At 39.6% G+C, this 15,216-nt stretch overlaps 1 protein-coding gene across 15 annotated transcripts in view; it reads right to left on the bottom strand.

Moving 5' to 3' along the window:
* The window catches only part of FHOD3 (formin homology 2 domain containing 3), a 681,582-nt gene that overhangs the window by 642,517 nt on the left and 23,849 nt on the right, over positions 1 to 15,216 (bottom strand). Inside the window, exon 2 of one of the 15 annotated variants that reach the window (XM_025210998.1) lies at positions 14,391 to 14,497. The exons of the other annotated variants lie outside the window; for them this stretch is intronic. The gene's annotated coding sequence lies outside the window, so the exon portion shown is untranslated. The remainder of the gene's footprint in view (positions 1 to 14,390; positions 14,498 to 15,216) is intronic. 15 annotated transcript variants of the gene reach the window in all.

The raw sequence follows: 15,216 nt of genomic DNA, 5'->3' as shown, positions 1-15,216 counted from the left end.
AGAGTGTGGTTGGTTTTACTTATCACTTTGTTACATTGATGACTCATGTTCATTTTGGAGTCAACTATGACACCGAGATCCCTTTCTGCTTCAGTGCTACTTAGAAAGTCACCTCCCAGTCTGTAGGTGTGTTGATGACTCTTTCTCCCTAGATGCAGCACTTCGCATTTATCTTTGTTAGACTGCATCCTATTTTGTTTTGCCCACTTTCCTAATCCACTCAGTCCAAATCCACCTGAATCCGCTCCCTGCCCTCCAGTGTGTTTACTTTGCCCCATAATTTGGCATCATCCGCAAATTTGGACAGAGTATTTTTCCATGCCCTCATCCAAGTCACTGATGAAGATATTGAACAGCACTGGTCTAAGGGCTGAACCTTGGGGAACTCTACTGCCCACATTTTTCCAGGTCAAAAACCACCCATCCACCACCACTGTCTGGGTGCATCCCATAAGCCAATTCTCCACCCACCTGACCGTGTAAATAATCTATGTCACAACCACTTAATTTCTTTGTAAGAATAGGATGTGACACTGTATCAAAGGCCTTTTTAAAATCCAAGTAGATGTCATCTACCTCAACTCCTGAATCTAAGCATTTTGTGACCTGGTTGTTAAAAAACCCCACCAAGGTTAGTCAGGCAGGATGTACCTGCTATGAAGCCATGCTGGTTGCCCTTCAGCGTTATTTTTCCTACAGGACTCCCACAAATGTGATCCTTAATGATTTTTTCAAAAGTTTTCCCAAGGATAGAGGTGAGGCTAACCAGCCTATAGTTACCCAAATCATCCTTTCTTCCCTTCTTGACAATAGGGACCACATTGGTCCTTTTCCAGTCCTCTGGGACCCGTCCTGAGCACTATGAGTACTCGAACAACTGCACCAGTGGTTCTGTGACACTGGCCAATTCCTTCAGCACCCTTAGAAAAAGATCATTAGGGCCTGCTGACTTAAAAACGTCCAGCCCCTGCAAATGCCCCTTCACTAGGTCACCACTAACTGTTGGTGGGGTGGAGTCCCTCATGGTTTTAACCTGAGACAGAAAAAAAAACTAAAGGTTTTGCTCTTTGGGTTTTATTGCAACCCCTCAGACTAAGTCCAGGCAGCCCAAATCGTGCAGGTCAAAATTCAAAAACGCTACCAGGTGAAACAGATGTGTTCTCCAGTCTCCTAATACTAATCGCTGCATATATTTTCAGCACTTAAAAAGGATGAAAAGGCAAGTAGTACCTGCTTGCACATTTTTTTCTACTTCCTGACTATAACCTGTACATTTCTCACGTCCATCTAGTTTTTCTTTACTAAAAACTGGACTTAGATGCACATACATCTTTGAGCTGATCAGATAGGAAGATGGCTATAAAAACTGAAACCTTTATCTGAAATTATATCTAGCTTCCTGGCTGATGCACAAAGGATGCCTACAGCTGACATGCTCTTCATTACCATTTTGTAGGAATTACTGTGAAGGTATCTAGGCAGTAGAAGCTGTGTCCTCTAAGGAGACAGGCGAAAGAAAGCAGATGGGAGGAAGGATTAGGTTCAGTGGAGTTTATCAACTGAGGAATCTTTTGTTCTCAACTTCTTAGTTTTTAAATGTAGGAAAATCACTAGCATAAACCACCAAAATTGTGTTTTTAAAGATCATACAAAACTCAGAAAAATGAAAATCACATTAGGTTTGGAAATATTATTCCATGTGGAGGTTTTTCCTGGTTTATTTTTCAGTTTATGATAACCATAAGGTGTTTTCATTTAGAAATATTTTCTGAAGTGATTGTCACAACCCAAGGGTGTGATTTTTGTTTTTGTATGTGCTTTGGCACCACTGAATTATTTTCCCTCCAATTTGTAGCTTTCTTTGCAGTGTGCATTTCTTCTTTGCAGCTAAGAAATGCTCGTTGCAAAGAGTTCCCGCCATTTGTATGATAATTCGAGCCCCACTATTGGCTTGCGTGAAATTATTCACACGTGGCGGCTAGTGATCGGCTTGCTAGCCGTATAAAAGGCTTGGGTGGTTTCCGCCCAAGTTGGAGAACTCCGAGGAGAACCCCCGCAAGGGAGGACTCCACAAACATCAGGAGGAGGAGACTTCACGCTGTGTGAAGATCTCTAAGCGCTACGGAGCCTATCGGACCCAGCGCATTTCAAGAAGGCAACAGAGGTCTGACCAGCCTCTAGCCTCTCCCCGTCGCTGTTCACAATCCTCGACGTACCCCTCTCCCCGCACAAAAGGATCCACGGAGCCTCAACAACTCCGTGGGAGTGATCGAATATTGTCTGAGTCCTCAAACGAGGATTTAAGCGGAGCTGTACCTGGGAAGCTGTCCAGCCTACACTGCGACCATCTTCAGTGTAAGTAAACAATCTTGAATCAACCATTACGCGTCCGTGACTAATTCTAGCGTGTCGCCTGTTCTCTCCGACCCAGCGTGCCCGGGCTGCTGGCCACAGCCCGCACGGAGCACAAAAAGGGCCCAGCTCGCTCCCGGCCCGCACAGTGATGTGGAACAAATTGATAATTTGCAACCTTTCCTTCTCAGCACATATTCCTCAGTCTCATATTTCCCTTAACAGGCAACACCTTCAAGCTGTCACTCCATTTGAGCAGTTAAAAGTACAAAAGATATTCAGTAAATGCATAAGTTATGGTGGCTGAATTTATTTTATTGTCGATTTCTGGATGCACAGCCACAACAATTTTTAAAAAACAATTTTAAAGAGCCAGACAACATACCGCTAATTTACAGCTACCTCAGAGAAAACACTGAGTAAGGCCCTGTGCATCTTTAAAAAAAGGATCTGCACTAGAATAGCCAAGAGAACTTCTGTGTCCTGACAGCCACATCTATACTCCAAGTCTACTCTGCTGTTCTTTGCTGAGTTGATTATGAGCTAAATCATGCAACTACAATACCCAAAAGAAGGGATAAATATTAGAATATTATTCATATGATCAATTATGTTTCATCTCCATCTGTTCCATTCTAATTATGCTATAACACAAATCATGTAGTAGAAATTGAGCAACTCCAGCGATTGGACAAAATATAGCTGGAGACATAAAAAAATTCTATATCTTGGACATGAGCCCTTCCCCTCTGAAGTAGACAGGCTATAATTAATTTCAGCAGACAGTAGATGAGGCCATAAGGGAGAATAAAAAGACTATGATAGTTTAGGAAGCAGATGAATAAGAAGGCTAGACTGATGGCATTTTAAAAACTAAATGCTATAGGGAAAGTAATTCATGTTCTATTTGGTCTCTGTTATAACATAAAACAAGGAAACATTAAATTAAATTGAAAGGAAGCAAATATGAAAGCAGTAACGGGAATTATTTTCACACAGTGTATAAATTAACATGTAAAGTTCATTGTTAAGATCAAAAGCTTGGAGGGAACAAGAAAAAATTAGGCATTTATATGGATAATGAGAAATGCATCATTCTATTCAACAGTTTTTATTTTTAAATTAAAAAAGAACATAAACACTCACGCTTAGGACATCAACCAACTACTTCTCTTATTCATAATTGCCCACTGTGGGATTTCTTATAGCTTTTTCTGGGGCATCTGACAACAGGTTCTGGATACTGGGTACCCAGGGAATTCTGTTTCCACATCTAGCCTGGAACTCAAGTTAGTGCATCAGAAACTCTCCCCACTTTGGAGTAACATAGTTAAGGACAATTCTCACACACCAAGCCCTTTGAATGATTGTGGCTACGTGCACACATGTACATACATTCAAATCATGTAGGAGAATTCTTGCAGGTCTGCTCTCCAGGTAGAGAAACTTACCACAATTGCACGTACAGACATTCAAGTGCTGAAGCCATAAAGAATGCAAAGTTTGGAGCACTGACACTGCATTTGTATCAATAACTGGGAACTAAACACCCGCTACACAGTATTTTAAACAAGTTTGTCACCAGTCAGAAACGGTGCCTGCCCTTCTTCCATTGTTTGTTTCCATGCCATGTAGCCAATGGGCAGTTAGTAATTGTGACATTACTGTACTCGCATTGCCAGCAGAGTTTGCATGAGACAGTCCTCAGCTTGTCTGCCAGAATATTTTTGTGCTAGATGAGAGCCTTTAACTGCTCCTGTTAAAGATATAGTTGGGTCTCCTCCTTCCCAACTGTCGTGCAGCAAGGCATTCTAGAGAAGGGGTTCTCAATCCCCAGGCCACAGCCCGGTGTCAGGCTGCAGCAGGTCGGCTACCAGTCCTCAGCATGGTCGGCTGCTGGACCAGAAGTGGCCACGGACTGGCAAACTGCGGCCCCCCCAGAGCCAGGCAGAGAGGCCACAGCTCCTTCTGCAGAGCCCGTGGCAGCACAGGGTTTGGCCCACCTCCCCCCCTTCCCCCCCACCTGGCCACGGTCAGCTGCGACTGTCCTGGGCCGCAGTTTGCTGGGTTGCAGCACAAAAACTTTGGGAAACCCTGTTCTAGATGGTTTTGCTCCATGTACACATCCTTCTGCAGGGGCCATCTGGAATAATTTCTCAGATATTCCCAGAAGGTACAGAAATAACACACTTATGCAGTGCAGTACCTGGAGACCTCCGGACATAGTTGAGATATGGCCATGATTTAAGATATGCTGCGGTAAAAACATCATTCAAGTGGACTTAAAACTGAGCCAAATGAGAGCGTTATGGAGTGCCTGCAAGAACATGGTCATATTTGTAATGGGGATGGACTGTTAGTATTAAGAAGGTCACTTCAACTTACAGTATTAAAGGCAGGGAACAAAGACACAGAAAAATGAAGGGCTTAGTCCTACACAGATAATTCTGATCCCAAAGCAGCAAGTTGTTCAAGCCTGGACTTAATTCTTGCAGTGCGACTACTAACTTTAGCTGGGGGTAATCTCACTGAGTTCAAGATGAAGGCCAAACTTACCCACCTATAGACATACAGCATACCTTGGGCACATCCAGGAACAGAACCCAGTTGTCCAGTGTCCTAGACCAGTATCTTATAATTTCATCCTACTTTTAAAAGTATTCAATTAGGTACATGCTGCATTCTTAAAGATAAAAACCTGGAAACGAAATAACATCTGCTTCCTTTCCTTAGTAAATTGAAAATAAACATGTTCTGATGCAGTTTGTGCTTATAAAACAAGGGCACCCATTCTTTGCATTAAATAGTTTTATAATCACACAAAGCAAATCTGCAGACCACCTAATCATATTTTTATAGCAGTGTATGTTTAAAGAAAAATATCTTTAAAAACATAACTGGAAAAAGGTGACTGAGGAAGGATATGATAAAGGTCTATAAAACCATGAAGAGCATGGAAAAAATGAAGAAAGAAATTTTATTTACTGTCTCATTATACAAGAACTAAGAGGCATGATGAAGTTATCAGGAGACAGGTTTAAACAAATAAAAGGGATTATACTTTGACACAATGCATAATTGAGACATGGAACTCATTGCCACAGGATGCTGGGGAAGCCAACAGCATAACACAACTCAAAAAGGGCTTAGATCAATTAATAGAAGCTAGGTGATTAGGGGCTTTTAGACGCAACAATCAGGGATGTAAAATAGGCTCAGACTATCCCTGAAGAGATACTAAGAGGGTCTGATGGGGAACGCATCAGTCTGCATATACTCTTTTTTCTTATCCTCTTCCTGTAAGGGAGAGGTGTCAAACACACCCACTTCTTCCTCGGAGACAGATCTGGATGCAGCAGCATGGTGAGCTGTGGTGGCAGCTTCCACCTCTAATATGAGGCCCCTGTCAGGCTCTGTACCTCAGATTTTGGTGGTGGGCCCAATTCCCAAATTTCCAGCTCCTCTGGGAGCCCGATAAGCCAGACAATATGGTTTCTCAGACCAGATATGGCCTGTTGGCTTTACATTTGACACTTCTGATATAAATTATCCACTACTTGCCAATGTGGGAGATAGTATATTGGGGTATATAGGCCAGTGGTTGGGCCCATCATATGAGTTTTTACATACAAATACAAAACATAGAATATTTTGTATTATAAGTGGGAAACAGGAAAGAGATAGCTAGATATATGGCTATCTTAACCCATCACTTCCCATTCTTACTTTACCAAGTTCCATCACAGTATTAAGGGACAGGGTTGAAAACAACAACACAAAGTGAGAAAGGACCCCACTCTAGTGCTACATCTGATAAGAATTTCTGGATATAATTATAGCTATACCAAAAACTGAAAACCCAGTTTTACAATATATTCTGAATAATAATTAATTTAGAAAAAATTTTAGAAGTCTAGCCAGAGAGCATTGCTATCTGTTTGTATATGCACAACATTAAACAAAATGATAGATTCAGGGTAAATATTTAGAAACAGTAAACAAATCTGCCTGCCAAGCACCTGTCTATCTGTGCCTGATTCTTTTCTCACACCATCCTTTTACTGGCAGAACTTCACTGAATCCACTGGGATAACATCAACTATTTTCAGTGGAGTTCAAATGAAATAAGAATCAGGACCTTTGAATGTACAATAAGTCCCAAAGCTTTCCTTTTGTTCACAGAGCTCTGACCCTCTTATTGATAAAAGAGTCACTTTATTTTATTTTTAAAAGAAAGAAGGATGAATATTGGGGTTGCATTCAAAAGAAACTCACCGACAAGAAAGTTTTCCAGTTCTCCCCAGGCACTTTCCTGTTGCATTTGCGTGATACATAATAACCATGCCAACTGTGGGCATAAGGAAGCACTACTGTAACCATGGAGACAAGCACTTGGGATGCCTCTCGCTGCTTTAGTCAAGCTTGTACTTCCAATAACAAAAAGCAGAAAAACAGTGAGAGCTTAAATAGGAGCCAAAATTAACAAGTTCAAAAAGTGTTTTGGGAATCTGGGATAATTCAAACAGTGGGACATTTTCTGGGGACCGGAAAGCCTTTGTCCAGTTTAGTAAAGAAAAAAAAAAAAAAAGAAGGGGGTTTGGCCCAAGTTTAGTAAAGAAAAAAAAAAAAAAAGAAGGTGGTTTGCCCCGGCCAGACAAGGAAGATCTGACCTGATCATCATGACTGGCCAACTCAGGAAGCAACCTGTAAACACAAAAAAGGGAACAGAATAACAGGACGTACCCTTCTAATCATCGGGGATCCTAGTTCTCTCCAATTTTAAAGACATTTTATTTAAATCACAGAAAAATGTGGATTTGGGGTTACTTTTCCTTAAACCAAAAATTGGGGATTTTTTTTTTTTTAATTCAAAGAAAACCAGGATCACTGCTAATCACGCACTTAAAAGGTACAAGTTGTGAGGGGATGGACTTTGTGGGAAGTCATTTTCCTAAACAAAAATATAAAAAAAATATATTGCACTGCAGATGGCTATAATTCAAATTAGAAATCACTTAGAACATTGCATACACTGAAAATAGGTGCTGGCAGGGGCTTCACTTTTTTTCCTTTTAGAACAAGCATTTAAATACTCACACCTACACTCTTCACTGACATTAATAACATTACCACAGTTAACAGCCCTTTAGCTTTTAAATATGCTTAAATGCATGCTTCAAACAGTTTAAGTTTGGTATGGAAAAGAGGAATAAACAATTCCAGCTGTTTTGATGTGAATGCTTTCACCAAAGACAGTCATTGCCCTACCAGATGTCTTTTCGTATACGTGACTCCCAATTTACATCTCTTTCATAATCACAACAAACACTTCACCTTATCCTTTTGGTATATTGCATATGAAGTCCTATAGGTGTAATATGGTTTATGGGCATAAACTGCCTGAGCTGGATTTGTGATCACTGAACAGAGAAGGTAATGATTGCCTCTGTTAGTCATCTATGCATTTTTTAAGGACATTATGAATTAAAGCAGGGAAGGTAGGGACATTTTATTCAGAATTATATGATACCATATGTGCAATGAATGCAACAGCTAGAAACAAGAACTGGTATTTTAATACAAGCAAAATCCACAAGTCCCTACTTTGAAAGAAAACTCTTCAGATACCAGTAAGAAAACTAACTGGGCAACACTGGACAGTGAAATCAGTACCAATTGTTTTTAAATGGAAATGAAGTCTATTGGCCATCCTAGGTGACTCGCTTTAAGACTTGACAAAAGTCCACAAATTTATTTAGCATATTTATGTTCCAATCAGGGTGGCCCTGCTAGAGATGAAAGCATTCAACTCCTATGAAAGATATTAAAATTTTGCATGCATGTCTGCAGGGCTAGCCAGGTTTCTGCATTTATGTTTCTTAAACTGGAAGGACAGCTGAGGGAGGGCAACAGGAATGTGACAAGATAAACTGAACACTTCTGACTGAGGAGAAAAAAATAACTTAACAGCCCAATACTATCCTTAGACCTGCACAAACGATCTGGTTTGAAACAGAAACTGCTTAGATGTCTCAGAAAGAATAATGGGGTCTTTAATAATGTAACACAGGATGATTTGCTTGTAGCATTCTATTCTGCTTGTTTCAAAAATTTGTTCTCTGTCCTATTGGCTCCCACACTTTCAGGCAGTACTATGTGGCCATCTATTAGACTCTAATCTTACTCTCTAGGGAAAGTTTTAACTACTACTACTACTACTAATTTTACTGGATTTGGCCTGAACTCTGCATTAAAAAAAAACCTTCTATAGTCTTATTTACAGATATACAGATATATAGATATCAGGGGAAGAGGAAATGGGAGGGGGAAGACAGAACATGCGCATGAACATACACGTGCTGCAAAATCCCAGTATCTTTCATAGGAGTTGAGTGCCTACCTCTCTGGCAAGGGCATATTTTTCACATATATACACACCCCATATGTGAATTATATGCTGCTACATGTATATATGAGCAGCATATAATGCTCAATGCTGTAAAATTAAAACAATTAACATCTATGAGCTAACTTTAGGAGGGGGAGTTGTGTTTTGATGGCTTTTGGTTTTTGTTCTGCTATTACATTTGCTGTCATTAATGGTACATTATTAAAGAATGAGTGGTGTTTGTAGTTTTAAAAAGTCCATTAGCATGTAATTGGATTTATATGTGCAAAAGCCCTATGCACTGGCAAAAAACAAACCAACCAACAAAATCAATACAGTCTCTTTGTCCCAAATGCCCTCCTAAATTATTGGTTGCTAATCCATATTTTTACTTCTTCCCCCAGGCATTATTAAAGTACAAAAAGTACAAAGTGTAGACACCTGATCAATGCTTTCTCTATTTTTAATTAAGTTTTATATTTACTGTTAACCCTTGCGAGGGGGGGGGGAATTATTACTGCATACAAAAAAGCAGCTATGCCTAATGCACCTGAGAATGATACAATAGGAATAGCTTCTAAAAATAAATCTTCTCCTGCTTGTGTGTAATCAGTATTTCTTAACATTAACTTGAGGCTCTCCGTTAGCTGTAGTAGCCTTTGATTTCCTGTACTCCGATGTTTAGCTACTATAGGGAAACAAAAATAACTGCTGCCCCAGAAACCAGCTGGGATATTATACCATGTCTTTTGCCCGCATAATGCCCACCTTCACATAATACACACCTTTTCTTTTAGCTTCAGTTAAAACCTTCATGTGCTCCATAAGAATTACAGAGCAATACAGCAGATACAAAAGCTAGTGGATAACATTACACACTTATAGGCCAGATTATGCCACTCTCATTTATAAAGACTGAAGTCTAGACTGGAGTGGAGTCAGTGAAAATTTTGACATTGACCTCAGTGGAGGTAGGATTTCACTTACTGGACAGCATCTTACTCTTTGAAGTCCTATTAACATCTGTGATACTAATTCAGGAGCAAGTCCCAGTTGTTTAGACATATCTGTGTATCAAACTCCTGTGTAAACCCTCAACTGAAGGGAGCAGGACCGTAAAATGAAGAAAGCCACAATCAGGCTTAATTACTGAATTTAATGAGATGCTTTCTCTAAAATGTAGTGTAAGAGGCAACAGTTATTGTGCGTGCTGTCTTTTACTGGATCAACTATATGGCTGGTATAGCCATTGGCAAGTTTTCAGGTATCACAACACCCTGCCTCAGGCTTCTGATAAAAGGTAGTGTAATTTGTCCAATAACAGCTTGACAGTTTTGTAATTGCATATAAAAAGGCTTCCAAAGCTCAGACAGGGGCTTGCATGAGAGTCTCCAAATACCAGGGCTTTGCCACAGATTTTTTTTTTTAAGTTAATAGAATCCTGTACAATTCACAGCCCTCGCCCCCAGAGGTTCCTTTCCCGGCTCATTCACATCACGTCTCAAAGGTCTCTATCATCCAAACTAGGATCTTAAAATAATTAAGTTATTTCCAGTTCTGAAGGTATAGCCTCACCAGCTAAACAAGGCAACAAAAGGTTCTGAGGACTGGAAACTGATCCGTGCTTTTGCTGTGAAAACAAGAGAAGATGTTGAAACACGAAAAGGCTGACGAGCAGAAGGAATCTATATTCATTGCTGGATGTGTTTAAACCTGTGTTGGGAATATGTCTGGTTTACAAATCCATTTTGCTGAGTTACTCTTGAAAGCTTTAGCTTCACTCAGCCACATAGCCTCTAGTAACTTCTGACACCTCACAGGGAACAGCAGATCTGTTGCCTGAAAAGCCTAGAACAATATGAAACATGCAACGAGCCCCATTTAAAGCCTTTGTGGTTATTGGTTGGCAGCAGTACAGCCCAACACTAAGTTATGGCTCCTTGCAAAACAACTATTTCAATAAGAAGTAAAGATGTACTTTCTAGTAAGTGTTGAAAGTATAACAGTTTTCAGATAGAGCAGAGCAATGGAAAACAAACATTAAGTTATTAAAATTAGTCAGGAAGTATCTTTGGCAGCCATATCAATTGCACACCACAAATAACAAACAGCAGACAACAGAACAAAACAAAGAAACCCAGCACAAGCTACAATATCTACAGACTTTTATATGATGCTGCTCTCTCAAACATTTTGTTGGCAGAGTAATGTCAGATACCTCTAACTCAACATAATTATACCAACAAAAATTGTGTTCACAGTGTTATAAATGTTGACACAATTATACCACCAAAAAGTTTCCTTTGTTACTATAGCTTCTTTTGGTCATTTAAGTGTTATAAACACTGCCAAAAATAATCTTTAGCTGCTATCTAAATTGCCAAAGATGGTGTTGAGCTGCTATAAACCTTATCTCCACTGTTTTCTCCTGCAGATAAGGTTTACACCTTCTAGAACGCATCCATAATGTTGGTGGTGGGTATTACTACCAGTCTGTGTAAGAAGAATTGAATAACAGCTGAAATTACCATCAAATGCAGTTGAAAGAACTACCATCAGCAAACAGTCTCACAATCTACAATTCTATTTCTGTAGATACTGATAAAGCACTCACAATACATCAATTAAAAAGCAAAAAAAAAAAAAAAAAATGTTCCTAAACATCGATGCCAAACATGTGACATCACATAATTAAAGAAAAACCACAGCCCCAGTTTGGAACTAGAACCCAACATCTACAGCTCAAGTCACTCCTTTTCAACTAGTTTATTTATTATGGATATTCCTAGTTCATCTCTAGCAAGCATGCAAAAATATAAATATTTTCCATAATCTTTTCAAAAAGGCACATTTTCAAACAACAAACAATTGCAGGCTTTGCCATCATCATCAGGAATTCAACAGTAGTTGCAAGGAAAGCAAATGTGAATGCATATCATAACTTCTACCTATGAAAAAAATTAAAGACAGAATCTCTCTAATATTTCAGTGGTGCCCTCTTTTATCTTCATTGTGACTGCTACTAACAAGCATTTAAACAGACATCAAATATGCAGTCTCAAAATTAAGAGTGTGCACTCTGAAACAAATGTAAACACTAGCTCATATATCAAGCTACATGCCTCTTCTGTTTTATGTTCATTCAATGTTCAGTGACTTGGCACAGTGAGAACATTCACAGAACACACAGAGTCGCACAGTATTAATTTTCTGGTTGTCATAGAGTGGAACAAAGATTCCCTTGCTCTCTGCAGTCTGTTTTCCCATTTGCTTTTGGGCCTTCTCAGGTCCAGAAACTCATGTTGTCTGTTTTTGACTCACTAGTTTTGACAGATCCTGTAGATCGCTGCATTTTGCTCAGAAAAACAATGAAATACACTTTCATTGAGGCAACAGTAGAACATTGTGGCACCTTAAGGTCCAAGAAGAGACCATGCTCTTCTCTCACATTCTTCTCCCATAGTTCAGGAATTTCAGATCTTAAAGCCATCAAGGCTGGCCTTGGACCTATTTCAGATGAGGACAGAGACTCGTTCTACTGGCTCTTGAATCCTTAATTTTCCTGCAAGCTCAAATTCAGACTAATTGAAAGGATCCATCCTTGTTCTCAGACACCTCAAATCCAGCTTCCCAGACAATGCCACTGACACACTGGGTTTCCCACTGTCACCTTCTAATAAATGGAACTTTCCCAAAACAGAAAACTAAAAATGCTTCAGCCAATATATACACCCTCAGACTACAGACTAGCTGTCATTAATAAGATGCATATGTCTAAGCCACTTAGCTATTTGTGAAAATCTTATATTTAAGGATGTAAATACAAGTTTAGAGTTCCAATAATTCGTCTCACTTAATTCCAACTGTTTGAAAGACTCCTTTTCGTAAAAAGTAATTAAATATTAAATGAGAAAGACAGCAAAAGGGTGAAAATGATTTTCTGGACATGTGATTAAGATTTTATCTTAGAGGTAGGATGCTGAGGTTGCAGTCCACGCTCCATTGAATATTTTCTCATATGAAAAGCCAGAATAGCATTAAAAAAATGGACTGAGGCACCCACTACCCTCACCTGTGCCACCAAGTAAGAATATCCTATAGTCTGATGGTTACAGTACTCTTCTTAAGCACAGAATGAAAATTAACTTGCATCTATCACAGCTGAAGTAAGTTCTCGAACTCCAAAGTGATTACTTAAAATGAACCATCAGTAGCAGTTTTATGAAGCTTAACTTAAATAATGTTGGGGGGGAGGTGTGTTCCTACAAAATCTATTTGTCGATATCAAACTGAATTCATTGACTAGTCTTGAGACAACCAAAACCACAATTTTTGACAAATATGCAATTCATTGAAAAACATTTTACCTGGATCTACTTGCAACATGTTAGCTAGACAAGGTAAACAAGTTAAAAACATGACTTTTTATTAGTTTAGGATTTTAATACGATACATGTTAAAAATAACATTGTTTTACTGAAGTCTCACAACTTCCCTGGTCAGTTTCAAAGTAGGCTTCTTCAGGCTGGCCAGTATTTACACAGGCTGTAGTTCCAAACAAATACGTAAAATGAACCAGTCAAAAGACCAACTACAAAACTATTTTTACCCCTGGGAAAGGACTGAAGATTATTACAGTTTATTACACCGCTTATTACAAATGAGAGCATACAGTTTAATTTGCTTCTAGAAAGCTCTCAGATGCCAGCACAAGTAGTGTAAAGTAAAATGGAACATTTGCTCAGACCTTACGACAGTAAGCAAGGTTGGTATTTAAAGGTGACATATTTTGCTATAGAAGAAAGATCCACTTATGCATCACTTAACCCAGAACTCCAAACTCCTCCTAAGTCCTCCTAAAGTATTAAAAGCCTCAACTTTCCACTACACACCACCCAAAACTTCTGATATCCCCATCAAAATAAACTACTACTGGATAAACTACTGCCTGGTGGTTAATGCAAATGAACTGGGAGATGGAAGATTCATTCTGCTCTCTCTAATTTACCCAGATGACTTGGAGCAAGTCAGGCCTTGTCTACCTGGGTTTCCTGCAACAGTGTATACATACCACCAAGCTGTACAGTGCAAAAAAAACTGGAGAGGTTCAGTTTTGGCAAACTACAAACGTGGCCCTCTGTAGACACTAGTCCACCACAATCAGGGGAGAGGTTTCACAACCCCCCTACCCCACTTCCACAACTAGCACTATGTGCTCCTTGGCAAGGACATCTGCCCCTGCATTTAACTGTCCTTCAGCATTAAGCTTAGAACACACTGCCTAAAGCTAGCAATTAATATTACATTTTACTAGGCTCTTTGGCAAAATATCTGCTCTGTTTCACTAGCCCAGGGCTGCACACACTGAAGAGCTGTCCAGTCATGCTTCTACAGATTACCTACTGTGACCACAAAGTGACTGGCATTGGTTACCAGAGATTTATGTCCCACTGCAACCAGTATCCATCACTGTGAGTTCATGGGTCAGCAATAACTGTTCACATAGGTATCATTAATGGCAAAATCCATCTATTTCCTGGAGGAGACTGACATAGGCTGCCCAACTAACTAGCTTCACTTGTAACTTGAGCTGGATTCTTCCGCTCTACTGTATGTTGCAATATAAAAAACAGATGAAAATCAAACTGACATGAACACTGTTCTGCTACCAAAACCAAGTCCTCAATTGTTGCCTGGGCTCCTTGATGTGTTGAGTAAACACCCAGTGGCTGGAGATTTCTATTCCCCTGTGCTCTCCTAAACAAACAAACAAAAAATAAACCAAGTAATTAGTTTAAATGTTGCTTGAATAAATATATTGTTTTGCACTGAAGTTGCAAACCAAGGGCCAACTTGCAGAGCCCTCTCTCACCAGCATCTATGCGAGTGCTACTTGAGTGAGTCAGGACTTGACATTATGAGTAATGGCCACACAATCTAATCCACAGTGCTTTAGTCCCGGTTAAAACAAATATTCTGATAACAGGAGCACAAGGTTATACTGTTTGGCTGTTATTAGCTGTACTGAGTGCAAGTGAGCTGGCAAAGATACACATTTCCCCAACAGCCAATTAAAATCTCTCAAGACAAATCACAGTAATATTTAGAAGAGATATTTGCAAATATAGTAAGGTTTTTGCTTGCCAGAACAGATTCCCCCATGAACTGAATCTCTTGATGCAAATTCCCATTGACACCTATTCATGAAGTCAGGGCTGATAAACTGCAGGCTTCAGTGCTGCTGAACTTGGCTAACAATCAGCTCATGACTATATTCCCATTTTCCATGTCAATAAAATGTTAGAGACCTTTCCCCTTTGTTCCTCCCCTACATTTCGCCCCAGGTCCAGCTGACCCTCAGTTCTATTCAGGAATCTTAGCTGCGTCAGAAACCCAAACTAAATACTGCTCCATTAGTAATTACCTCAGAGAGAGGCAGGTTTCTATCAGTTACTTTTTTTTTTTTTTTTTTTTTT

The sequence above is a fragment of the Alligator sinensis genome, unplaced genomic scaffold (assembly GCF_000455745.1).
Source record: "Alligator sinensis unplaced genomic scaffold, ASM45574v1 scaffold285_2, whole genome shotgun sequence".
Lineage (NCBI taxonomy): Eukaryota > Metazoa > Chordata > Crocodylia > Alligatoridae > Alligator > Alligator sinensis.
The sequence above is the reverse complement of the archived record's forward strand: the minus strand, read 5'-3'. Positions and strand labels throughout refer to the sequence as shown.